The 13,808-nt window shown below is 38.6% G+C and overlaps 1 long non-coding RNA gene across 1 annotated transcript in view; it reads right to left on the reverse strand.

Moving 5' to 3' along the window:
- LOC117828051 overlaps nucleotides 1-13,808 on the reverse strand; it is a 97,430-nt gene that overhangs the window by 31,951 nt on the left and 51,671 nt on the right. Inside the window, exon 2 of the long non-coding RNA XR_004634321.1 lies at nucleotides 1,315-1,343. This is a non-coding gene — a long non-coding RNA (uncharacterized LOC117828051). The remainder of the gene's footprint in view (nucleotides 1-1,314; nucleotides 1,344-13,808) is intronic.

The raw sequence follows: 13,808 nt of genomic DNA on the forward strand, positions 1-13,808 counted from the left end.
TTTAAAGGGGGTCCATTTTTATTATCAGGATAGGAGCAATTGGGAGTGTATCTCAAGAGTGCTTTTTTAATTACTTAGAAGTGCATTTTACTATTGAACAGCTGCTCTACTTTATATCAATGACATGTGAAAAGTATGCTCATACACACTCACTGGTTAACAATGAATATGACACACTGTTACAGCCTGTACATATTAGTCATGCCTATTTGTTGTTCTTTTTGTGTTTATAGTTGATTTTATTGTTATTATATTTATATTTTTATTTGTATGCCTTATCCTTATGCCTTGTACAGAGAGCACAGTTCACCAAAACAAATTCCTTGTGTGTTCAAGCATACCTGGCCAATAAAGCTGATTCTGATTCTGATTCTGTTGTGAATTCAAACAAGAATTAAATGTAGCACTGTTAGATTATGTGTATTACTTTGTGGAGGCAGAGTGAAATTGGTGAAAATGCCTTTTTTAAGAGACAAGAAGCAGATGTAAATGATAAAAAAATATATTTTGTTAGCTCAGGGAGCAAAAGTTCAGTGTGTGTGTATAAGTAACTTTGTCTGTTTATGAGTGGATATTGTCTATATTTTAAAAGGTTAACCATCAAGTTGAATGTACTGGGAATTTCCAAAAGAGAAAAGTCTAAAGAAACAAGTCAAACAGCCAGAGAGGGATGAATAAAAAGAGAGCATGCACTGGAAGAAAAAAAAAATTAGCTGCAATGTTTCAAACAGAGAAGTATGCAATAAGAACAAACCCTCTCTCATAAACACACTTTGGAGACGCCCCACATCTCATCAGTCATCACTGAAGATGTGGTTTTCTAGTGTGTTAACTGCAAACTCATTAAAAACTCATTTCCCTCCTTTCCTTAACATCTCCACGAGGACCTTATTTATATAGTCAGAGCTATAGGCCTCTTGATGTATCATCTATCTAGAGGAAGCTTAAGAGGAAAACACGGAATTATCATTTTGGAAATTAATGAACTTCCATGAAAAAATATAAGCACTTTAAGGTACCAGCAGTGTTTTTGTTGTACTTTATAGTAAAGAGAACTAAATAACCAGGTAATAAGCTCAGTAGAAAAGACAACAGAGCGCATTGCTGGTGAGGAAAAACAACCCAAACTTTTACAGAAGGATTTTAAGTTGTGCAGTGTTACATCAAACTCATGGTGAAATGGTCAGGAATTTGTCCTATGTTTTTAGCATTCTAGGATGGTTGCTCACAAATCTGTGTGCATTAATGTCAACAGGAACGCCCAGAGAAAGTGAAACAAGCACCCAAAAAAGTGAAACACGATTATGTTCTTACCTTCCAATGTCTGAGGCATCAAGTCATGTCTGCAACAAAGAAAGACTGTTTAAATCCAGTCACATCTGAAAACAATTCAGCTTTTTGATAACATCACATCTCCCTCATCTTACTTTCTTTCTCTACAGTCTGAGAAAATGAGATGCTGCAAAAAGATATAAAGGGAAAGAAAAAAGCGATGAAGATGCAAAGTACAGGGAGGGGTGTCATGATTGCTTTCAATCTGTGCATGTGATTTCTAGCCTGTATGAGATATCTGGGGTATTCCAGCACAGTAATGACGATCATTTCATTGAAAATAGAAAGAAATGCATTTTTGGTCATTAGATATCCTCTTAAACGTGTTCTATTTTTGGTTTTAAGGAATTATGAGTAAAATCGGATCTTTAGCTAATCCTGGCATGAAATACAAGGTATGTAGTGTACAGTGTATGTTTTTACTAAACAAGGGGATAGATAGTAAAATAAAGCATTAAACAGTTATTTTGTGTTTAGATGCTGAATAAGGTCTTCCTCTCACTCCCTTATCCTGGTCTAACCTCACAATTCTCCTCATTATAATTCACTCTGTGTGTTCCCTTCAACACTCTAGTTGAAGGAACATGAGGTTCTTTGTTCTATTGAATTTGATTATTATAAATGACCTGTAGAGTTAATCACATTGGATAGGAGAATGACTGTATGCTTAATACTTTTAAAACTTTAATTTGAAGCATTTTTCACGAAGCTTTTATTATGAGACTCAATCAAGCTTCGATTTCAATAAAGGTTTTCCGGGATTGTTTTTCCAACACCCATATGTTTGGGGAAAGAAAAGTTTTAAGGTTATATGTATGTATATATATTTTTATGTTTTTTGGGGGAGCATTTTTGTTTTTATTTGACAGGACAGCTGCAGAGAGACAGGAAATGTGGGGTACCAAGAGTAGGGGAAGACACGCAGCAAATGGTTGAGACCAGTAGCGACCGCAGCAACAAGGACTATGGCCTATGTGTAATAAGCACAGAATTGAACTGCTAGGTCAACGTTGCAAAACATTTCAACACAAATTTTTAAGTCCAGACTCTGAATAAAATGTTGCTTATGTTGGTTTAAGCAGCTTCATGGTTGTAAAATTGTCCATATCAATATCATACAGTATAGCACAAAGGGTGTAAAAAAGAGCATCTCACCCCTCAAGTCTTTGTGATTCTTGCTTGATACAGTGAGTGCATTGCTATGTTCTGTTTCTACTTCACACCGTGTTTCCTTATTTCCTTTTACATCAGGCAGTGAGCAAGCCTAATGCAAATCAAACTAACTCAAATTAAATTCTCTTCATGTGTTCTGGATAGTTTTTTTTTTTTACTAGGATTACTGAATATTCACTGAAAATGCAGTTTCAGAACTCTCTGATCTTCCACTGAGTTCAAGCGCATGAAATGACTAGTCTAGGAAAAAACAAATCAGCCCCAGAACATCTATTTCCATAATCACTGCCCACCAAGTTAACAGGATGTGCAGTGTGGTCGGTTAGGAAAGATGGCTCGGAGGATATTTTGCATTCTAAAATATTGCTGGCGTTATCACGTCTTCCTCATGACAATTTGAAAGTTATTGGCTTCTTCTGACCCTTGCTTTCACACTTCACCTACTGCCTGTGTTATGGCTGATGGCCAAAAAACTCCACAGCATGTGAACACATTTCATCCGTCAAAACATAGAGTGTGCTTGCATTTGGTATCTTTAGTTACAATCAGAACAACCCCAGTGCTGATACCTAGAGTCTAAAAGAGATACACATGCAGGTGACAGCTGTTTCTTGAGAGTCTCAGTGTTGCCAGAAGTTATTTGGATATTAACTTAAAGATATCCTGGCCAAGATTATTTTTTCTGTTAGCTCATTTACAGTTCATCTTGCAGTCTAAGATGCAAGAATGGAATTGTGCTTGAGATCCAAATGTTTTCTATTTGTTTCTTCCCCTTTTTTTGCTATCTACAAGAATTTATATTTTCCTGCACTCAATCCATCCCCTCTGAAATGCTAAATCTCTATGATACAACTTGTTTTACAAACAAGAAAAAGAGCATTTCTGTTACAATTAATCCTGCTATTGGCCACCAGATTTCGCATTCATAAATGAGTCAGAAATTATAGGATAACTCATGATGCAACATGCCACTAAATGATTCAATATGATATGATACGATACAGTACGATATGATAAGATACCCCGCTACTTTATGATGACACAATGATATATGATGTGACATGAAGGGATACATATTTTTAAGTTTTAATACCTGATATGATACCTGTTGCTTTTCCTGATGCAATACAACACTTGACACATATACAACACTGTAAACAACTCCAGTGGTAAAATTGTTGACACCGATAGCAAACCAGCTAACAGCAGCTTAGTAATAACACTGCTGTTTTGACACTTTTATCCTGACTCTCTGGTGATAAAGTGGTCTTAAGTTAGTTGAGGAAATGGCAAGTGTTTAGTGTCAAGGTTTGACAGTGAACTTTGGGAAGGGGGAGATGGTTTGCATGAGATGGCTGCATGAATGATATCACCCACTTCTGTTTTGTCGATGAATCATTTCTTGCCCTCCACCTCTCAAAATGCAGCAGTGTTGACCCCATCCTATATAGCTGTCCTAACTTTTATAGGCTTTCATCCAGGGGGCAGGTAAAGGGAGGGATTCTTGCCTACATGAAAACATCACTAACGTGAAGTTCTGGCAAAGACTTAACTGTTTGAAGTGACTGAAATAATTTCGCAGATTTCACTGTTGTTGAGAGCGCCCAACATTTTACATTTCTTTTCATGCCTCAGTTTTTCTGTGGTTGTCAGGTGATGTAACTACACCATATTCTGAAGTGATGGACAACTAATAAAACCATGCTTAGCAACACACAGTGTCCAAAGAAGAATCATTTTATGCTATTTTTTGCCCCCCAGACTTCCACACTGGTCACGTGACTGAAAACCCCAAATCTCTTTATAGAGATTCAAATCAGGGTGAGTCACATCTTGTAATATTCCTCAAGATTTGTGAAGTGTTGACCCTAAGGTGTAACATTCCTCCCAACAAACTCTACTGTTCACCAAGGGAAGGCACAAACAGCATGTAATACATGGTTTCACAAAGCAGAAAGAGGGTGTTACATGCTCTGGGTTTAAGCTTGTTCACCCAGATCCAACCCTTGCCAGTGCAGGTGAACCCACTTGCCAGTGAGAGTCTTCACTGGAGCACCAAGAAAATAACCCCCCACTGGCTGCCCAATACCATGACATCTGCCAACTGTGTTCCCTGAAAAGCTTGACTATCAAGGAGGTACAATACTGAACTTAAGGGTGGTTGTTGAACAATCACATTCATTTTCTGGTCCCTTTATTATTGATGTTAGCTGTAATTTAACATCAATAGGGAAGTTATAGAGGGTGAAATGTTCACTGGGTCAAGGGGCTGACTGAAGGGCAGAAGAAACACAAGGGAGTTAACTCTGTTGAGTGTATTAGAAAAGCCAGAATGAAAGGGTTAGGGGAATGAGAAAAGTCTCTTTTAATAGAAACTTTTGATACAGTTCAGCTAAGGTGAACCACACAGCAGGCAATCAAGACAAAGGGCTTCAGTTACAATTCCTCAAATGTTTTGAAATGTTTCTTCTGTCGTGCCCTCTTTTATCCGTGTGGATTCCTTGAAGCCATGAATCAGTTACTTTCACGTCTATCTCCTTCCTCTTCTTTTCTCCTTTTTCCCTTCTCCTGAAAACTCTCCTCTCCTTCCTCTTCGCATCACCATTCTCACCAAAGGCTTGTCCCCCGGGTGAACTTTGGTACTGATTACAGACACAAGGTAGATTAGGAAATACATTCACGCACAGACACAGGGACACACACATCCACGTTCATTTACTTCTGTATGCCAGGGGCAGTTTGCATTATGCGAGTGTATATTAGCCACCTGCACAATCAAGCAGAGGCATTTTTTGTACGAGTGTAATGCAGATTGGAAGGCTAGTCTCGCATCTTTTGGTGAATGTTTTGGCTTAAATGGAAAGCATTATCTATGCTGTAATATGCATCAGACAATGTGTGCAACAACTTGCTTATAATAAGGCAAAATTAGGTTTGAATGAGGCCCCAGATGGTTATTTGATTTAAAAGCAGTTCCTGCTGTGCTGCAACAGCGCTAACAATTTCACACACTTGTAGATTTTTGTGTCGTTTTTCAGACTGACAGTAATATTTAGAAGTACCTGATGAGAATGATTTCTGAACATCTTTCTCTTGACCCAAAGTCAACTTTGTGTTGTTGGAATCTCTTTGATGACAGGCTCCTTTATACCACAAAGTTAAGCACATCATTTATTTTACCCTGGAGGGTGCCGATTCGTTGGATGATTGTGGTCACCTGACAGAATCATGCAGAAGAGATGCCAAACGCCTGCAACTAATAGCGCAAAAAAAGAGCTGTAATGGTATACACAACCTATGCGCTGGTCAGCTCCTAGCAGTCAGTTGTGAAGGCATCATTGTGTCATTAATATTCATCAACACGCTGAAAAATGGCTGATGTCAGAGAACTATCATTATAGAGGTGCTTCATCCCTCTCTGGAGAAAATAATTACTCCATTTCTGGTAACGAACGGTATTCCTCTTCTATCTTAACAGCTTTCCCCTCACCTTTAACGCCCCCACCCACTTTTTTTGCACCTGTTATTTTCCTCATGTCTTCACCTCTCCAGTTTATGGATTATGGAAACAAATACAATGCAAATAGGATGCAGTTTCGGATATGTTTGAGACAGCATGTGAATGAAGATTCAGTTTACAAGCCAAGGGTTAGCTGACTGTGCAATATGTTAGCAATACTGTATGGACACATCCCACATTCCTGACTCTTGTCTCCACAAAAGGTTCCTTACATTTCTTCCTCTTATTTCTAACCTTTGCTTTTGCCTTCCCATCACCCTTGCTTCTGCTCCCTCTCCATTTTCCTCTGTCCCTTCCATTTATCTTCTTTTTTCTTCCATCTTCTTTTGCCCTACTTCGATCTCTTCATTAACAGCAAATTACAATGTGGTTTTTGACATGTGACATTTCCTCTCCTCCCTATCTCGGCTTCTGCTCTGACACATGGAGCCTCTGCTTTGACATACAACATGTGAAAGCTCTGACATATGAAACCTTGCGCCCCTCTCTCCTCTTATTTTCCCCAGTTTTACTCTGCAGCTTTCAATTACACCATCCATTACTGACATACATGTGATGTCAACTCTTTTCTCGTCACTTCTTTTCAAGTGTTTCCCCTCTTTCTCCATCCTCTCCTCTCCAATCAACCGATCAACTGTCTTTCTGTGCTCGCTATATATTCTGTCTCCTCACATGGCCAGTGCAATCTACTCTGGTGGTGCATAAGTTTAAAATCCCTTCTTCCTTTTTATATTTTAATCTCATCCACCCCCTTGTTCCAATTATGTGAAGCTCTTTGTTTTCTCCTCATTTAAGTATCTTTCTTCTCTCTGTTCAGCCATAAAATCACCATAGCTTTACCAATCAGTGAACATGTCTGTAATACAACAGTGTTGGCAGCTGCCATAGTAACAAGTCTGTTCCAACTTAAGGAATGTAAATCACAACCTGGAATGTAATTCACAACTACACATAGCAAGTGTATAAAAAAGATGGGCAATGTGATCGTTCCCAAAAAGTGAAGCCAAAACATTTCAAGCTTACACTGCTGTGGGGACAAATTCAAGACATATTTACTGTCGTAGCAGTTAGTCGTTATCGTGCTGATGTCTATCCAAGTGTTCATTTTGAAGAGTTTTAGTTTTCATTACTTAATTGATTATAAAAAGAGGAGTGGGGGGAAAATGTTAATAAAAAAAAGAGAAAATGTTACAAAAGCTTTTCCAAAACTGTGACTGTCGGCTTCAAACTGGTACACGAATCTGTTTTGCTGTGCACTGTGCAAACTTGAGGGTAGCTTGCTATTTTATCAATTAGTTAAATGTGTGTCTCGGTTAGCTGACGGGAACAATTTTAGGCTCCCCCAGATTGTTTCTGCCCATTTGCTCCAAATGTGAGTGCCTATTAAGATGATATTTTGGCTTTCATACAAGGGAAGAAATGGAGGGGCGTCATCCAAATTTGCGTACAGTTGATGATTTTCACCACACAAAAAGTCTGAATCAAGTCCACCTTAATGCCATCCCATACTACACAACCACATAGGTCTGTATACTGTTCACGGTTGTTTTGTGTATAGTCTGGTGAAAGCTCATATCAAGCTTCCTGAGTCTCAGTTACATCAATCCAGTCAGTATCTTCTAAGGTAGGTACAATATTTTAAGTATCTTCTTGATTACCTAGAATATGTCTCCTTGTTGATCTTTAGAGGAGAGTATGTCTACGGTATGTCAGGTTTCATTTCCAGCGGCACAACGCTATAAGACTGGATTTACTCACTTGACTTGTCTAATGAGGTCATGTCGACTATTTGATTTGAGAATTAAATTTTATTGGATTTGAAACTTTGTTTTGTTATTTTGTTTTTCTGTTTTCCAACATTGAAATGATAAAACCAGTAAAGTCATTAAATGTGTAAAATGGCTGTAATATAAAATAAAGCCATACATGATGATTACTCCAACCAAACTTTGGCAGTTTCTTTTTGGATTGTGGACGCACAGACTCTAGCATCATGGGTCAAACCTCCTTTAAAGTGGTCTTGACCAATTCAAGGCATCGCCTTTGAAACTTTGCAGTGTTTCAAAAAGTACTTTCAGAATTACTTTAAACTAGAAACTGAGCTCCCTTGGATCCCCACTAGTAAACCCATTATATATATAGTCATTTTGGTGGACTTTTATAACGATATGGGAATATAAAGGAGAGAGAAAGAGAGAGTGTTGGTTAATGTAAATTGAATTGAATTGAGAGAGTTAGTTTGATGTCCACAAAATAGACAAACTCTCTACCCAACTTTTGATACAATACGTCCAAATATCATGGTTGTGTTGGATTATAATCCCATGAACTCATGCTGCACTAATCAAACTACTAGTTCTGACAGACATGAAGCCTGTGTGTCCTCCCTACTGTCACACCATTTTTTAAAATCCTTTTTTAGGCCATCTCAACCGTCCACTCTAACTTTATGTGTAGTCACCATAACATGCCAAAACCGGGATTATTTTCTGGACTACAAAAGACTCCTAATCTCATATTTTCACAGAGTTTCTCCACACTATTCCAGTTTGTCTGTCCCCCTTTGTCTGCACCCTTCTCCACTGCTCTCCATCTAACTCCATCCAGCTTTGCTTTACCCTACACCCTTCCCGCCATGCTTCTCTTTTTAACTCATCCATTCTTTTGGCCACTTCCTTCATTCTGAGAGAAAATGTCAGACTCTTTTTCCATCTGGTAAACCCTGGTCATTCCTGCTCCATCTCTGTTGTCTCTTGCTTCTTTTCTTGGTACTTTGACACTACTAACCACTTTTCATGACCTTTTCTCACCTTTTCTTATATCCCTCCCCTTCTTATCCTTTTTTTCCTCCCTGCATTTCCTTCCATTATTTTCCACTTCTGCTGATGCTTTCCTGTCTGTTTCAACTATTGCAGCATTTGTTCTCACATCACTTAACATGGCTAATGTCTTATCTTGTTCCCTGAAGCCTGAATCCAGCCATATGAATCATTTCTTTCTATTGCTGCCCATGTTTGCTTCTTAGATATGTAATATTTGGAATTTTTAGATTCCTGTTACCCAGGGACTCTTTCAAATTCAACTTCTCACAGGCCGTGCATATTCAAGTCCTCATCCTGGACTTTTTCCAGAAAAGGATTGCCTGTTTCACATGGACACATGATCATCAGGCTACATATGGATTGCATCGTGCCTGAACACTCAAGCTACGGTCACAGCAGGCTGCATCGTCAAAATCACTGAATGGAAATTTGAGGGTCAGTGAGTAAACATGTTTAGAATAAGAACCATGATTCACCAGGCTGGATTTAGGTGACCTCTCTTCTTTCTTCCCATCTTTTCTTTTATCTTCAATGCACGCCTCTCCAATTTGCCTAATTTCCCCTCTCTGAAGTCTTTCTTTTCCTTCTACTTTGCCCCTTTGTCTTTTTCCTCTACTTTGTGCTGCTTTCTTCCTTTCTTTAGCTCCTCTCCTCTAATTATCTCCTGCAGAGTTTTTCAACACATCATCCTTCTTTTGTCGGAAACATGCATCCCCAAACCTTCTCAGTTCATCAAACTTCAAAATAAGCATCTATAACGATGTATTTTCACGTTTTTCAGTATTACTCACAGTCAGGCAAGATCAAAAGGGCTTCATACATTTAATTCAAGTGTGAGGCATCATTCAATTATGATATGGTGAGAGGGGTTTTCATCAGAACACTAGCAATAATAATATTGCTGTTTTATGCAGATCATATGCCATCCAATCTAGTGTGGAATTTAATAGGAATGTAAATTGACATATCACTTACGAGGAGGAGAGCATGAAGCTTCAATCACTGTCATATGATGGACATGATCATGCACACACACACACACAAGTACACTCTCTGTGCATGCCAACACAACCTCACCCAGACACACTATATGTGCTGAGTGACCCCAGGTTGAACTGAAGCTGATTGCAGTCATCTGTCTGTTAACTGCATTTTCTATACGAGAATGACAAAGTGATTAATGAAAGATTGAGAAAGGGAGAAAGGAATGGAGGCTGGAAGATATAAAGAGATATCGGTAGATTGGGAGGGAAAGAAGGAGAGTGAGACAGCAACAGAATCAAAGACAGAGCAAGAGACAATGATAATAAGAGACGTATTGGAAAGAAAGATTTAATCATGATGAAGGAAGGCAAAAAGAAAAAGAGATAATCATCATCCAACTTTCCACTTACACCGTTAGATGCTGATTGGTTGAATGATCTCTGTGCCAACCCTTCCTCTGCACTATTAGCAACTGGGTGACTGATGGGAAAAATATAGTCCAAAGAGGGCCAAAAGAGTTTGAAGGGGATGTCTTGCTGCTCCCTTATGGCCAACTTAGGTTGTCGTTTTTTTTCAGATTGCAGGTCAAGACCCAAAACGACTAGGACTCTGTTATCCTCATATGACAGAAGTACTAATAAGCTGTAATGAGTTTTGGTCCCAGGGTGATAGAAAATATGTACTCAATTTGGGCTCCCAAATGACAGTAGTACTAGTATGTCGTAATGAGGCCTGCTCACAGGGTAAGAGACTACTTTTGCTCAGTTTAGGTCCCCAAATGATGCCTGATCTAATATGTTTTAATGAGCCAAGGAGACAACATTTACTCGTTAGAGTCTCCACATGACAGTGAAAAACTTGTGGTATCATCTAATGAGCCAACAGGTCCCAAGGTGACAGGCAACACAGTGTAAGCCCCAGCATGTTATGTTTAAACAAGTCTGCTCCCAAAGGTTTTCTATCTATAACATTTGGAGTGTTTGAGTGCTTTAATCCAGCGTGATTTGTGAATGATAAATGAATATGTAGACCAAAGCAAATATCTTATTTCAGTTACAACCAAATAAGTGAGGAAATGCAAAATGTATGGCCTTGGTGCCTTTCTGATCATCCTGTGGCAATATAGTTGATATTACAGTAAAGTGTGACCTTGAGAAGAGAACAGAAGAGATTATTTAATTTAGAAAGGAGAAGAGATGCAGACTACATGTAGTTTTAAACAAGTTTGAATTAGTCCATTTAATATGATCCTTACCGTATTTAACCTGTTATTCTACAAAGGCTGGGGGGGGGGGTTACTTAAATCAAGCCATGTCCTTGTTCTACACCAAATTATTGTATAAGGGCCTGACCACCAAAGCAGTGACAGGACTCTGTTGTAATCAAGTTTTTTTTTCATCTCTAATAAAATGCATTTAACATGGCAAAAAACGCTTGAAAATCTGCTCACACATCAGGCCTGGTAAAAATGTATATTTGACATGTGGCCTGCTTAGGGTATGGGTATGGCAAAAGCTCCACAGCTCCCCTTGAAAATTTCAAAAAGGAGACTTAGAGGTTACCTTCAATCTGTTGTAGAAACTTTGGTAAGCCCATGTTACTTGATGAAAGGTAGAAAAAAAAGAGCTCTCGTAGGCAACTGCTTACTCCTACAGGAAAATCGACCGTTTTAAATAAATTGGTAACTGGTCATTTGTAATTGGTAGTGTTTAATGGCCATTTACAGGGGGTCATACTTGGGTTAACTCCTCTTAGGGAGTTGATCCGATCCAAATCAGATTTGGTAAACAGCTAAAAGAGACCTTGATGCTAAAAAGCTATCAAAATCTTAAGCATAGTTCAAAGAGTGTGGCTTGTCAAAGTTTGATGTCTTGCCATGAACATACAGTGTCCAAAAGGCCTCAAACTTTCCATATTCGATCACTATTGGTTTTAAACGTACTTCCATGCAAACGTACCTTTTTGTAATACTGCCACCAACTGAAAACAGATGGTAAACTTTGCATGACTTATCTCAGTAGGCAACCACTGAATTTTAAGTGTGCTCTCACTCATATCTCAAATCCAAAAGATATGATAATCCAGAGACATTTTGATGGCAGCAGCACACTGCAAAGCATCTAGACATGTACCACACCAGGCTGAGAGGTGCAAAGGCCTGTTCAGTGCTGGTTGACACCCTTGTTGGGTTCAATTTAAAACAGTCACTAAATCACATATGATTGTTATTCTCACCAAACCTATTTTTCAGGATTTTTTTTATCTATCAATTCATCATTTAATTGTATTATATTTCAACCGATTAAACTCTACTTTCTCTTCCATCAGTCTTGCCAATTATTTGCTGCTACAGCAACATTTTCTGATCACAGGCCAGACACCCAGCTTATTACATTTGAAGTGGAGTTTTTATTCACACAACCTGTTATTTTGTGGCAATTTCTGAAATCATATTGTTGAAGTTAAATGCAAATGCTTAACCTTGACCTTGGGTTGAAAACATTTCTGGCCCTTTGATAAGCTGACATGGAACATTTCCTTGATTCTTGTTGACAACAAATCAAGAAAATAAACCAGGGCTGAATTTGACTAAATTACGCCAATATTGACTTTCTAAATAAAACTGGCAACAAAACTTGATGCAAGGAGGGGCCATTACTCATGTTTCAACACACGTTAATATATAGAGAGACAGTAAACTTAATTGTCCCTGCAGGCAAATTTGTCTCAGGCACAGTGTTAGTTCACATTAATATAACCTCATAAAAAACAAGAAGCATCTGACATGATGCTAGAAACTTGCTTTACATAAAAGGGACATTTAACTCCACATTTGGCACCAACAACACAACGGCCTTTAAAAGAAACTGTGAGAATTAAAATGCAAAAGAGCTAAGTGCTAAAGTGCTCGTGTATTTATTGCTCTACAGTTCAGGATTAGGGTTCAGCTGCTTGATGGAGGTTGGAACAAACGATAGCCTCAAGCAGTTTGATTTACACTTTGGCACACGTAGTTTGTTCCTGATGGCAGAGGTTTGTATTCAGAGAAGAGAGGATGTTGAGAGTTTGAAATGATTTTTGTTGCTTGTTTCATGACTGCCTGCTCATACCGGCTCTGTATGGGCTCATATTCTTTCTTTCCTATTACCTTCAGAGGCTTTTTATGCATACTGGCAAGCCTGCTTTTCAGTTGCACTGTTAGGTGCCAAGCCATGCTATAATTCAACATCTAATGGCTCTCTCAAGGATTGCCTTGTGCAGCATCAGAATGATACGGCTGCTCGATCCATACTGCCTCAATAGTCCTGGAAAGTCACAGACCCTGCTACAGTCGGTTGCACAAGTTAGCAGCGTACTTTTCAACAAAGGGGGTATTTTGTGTGCAAGCACCCAACACAATGATTGCCTATTTTTGATCTGCAGTTTATGGTCAGTCTCTTACTTTGTGTCAAATACCCTCTCCTGTGCTTTGGTGACATATATAATGTGCTGGATGGAGTCGCACCACTTGATGAAGATGTATTTTGTCATGGTGTACAGAGAGGTCCATAACCATGCTAAGAAGGCAAAAAAAATCCCAGCATCATCCACATATTGAATGATATATACTAATTTGTATTTTCTTGCTTGCAGCTGTGAGCATTCAATCTGAAATACATCTGTGATAGCAAACAACCTTGTGGAATCTTTGAGTTGCTTGTGTTCGGTCAACAGTATACAATCGACGGGAACACCTTCTGTGAACCCACCACTTACAATGCATCATATGAAGCCTTAAAATTGCATTTATAAGGCTTTATAACAATCCGTATAATTGATTAGAAGCATTCATAACTTATATCATTGTTTATGAATGTTCTAAGCAGTGAACATAATGCCTTAGGAAGGTATGATTTATAATTCATTATACCTCAATGGAAAAGTAACAACAGTGTCTTAAGAATTCCGGGTTTCATAACACATCCAGTTGTCAAGGT

The sequence above is a fragment of the Notolabrus celidotus genome, chromosome 16 (assembly GCF_009762535.1).
Source record: "Notolabrus celidotus isolate fNotCel1 chromosome 16, fNotCel1.pri, whole genome shotgun sequence".
Lineage (NCBI taxonomy): Eukaryota > Metazoa > Chordata > Actinopteri > Labriformes > Labridae > Notolabrus > Notolabrus celidotus.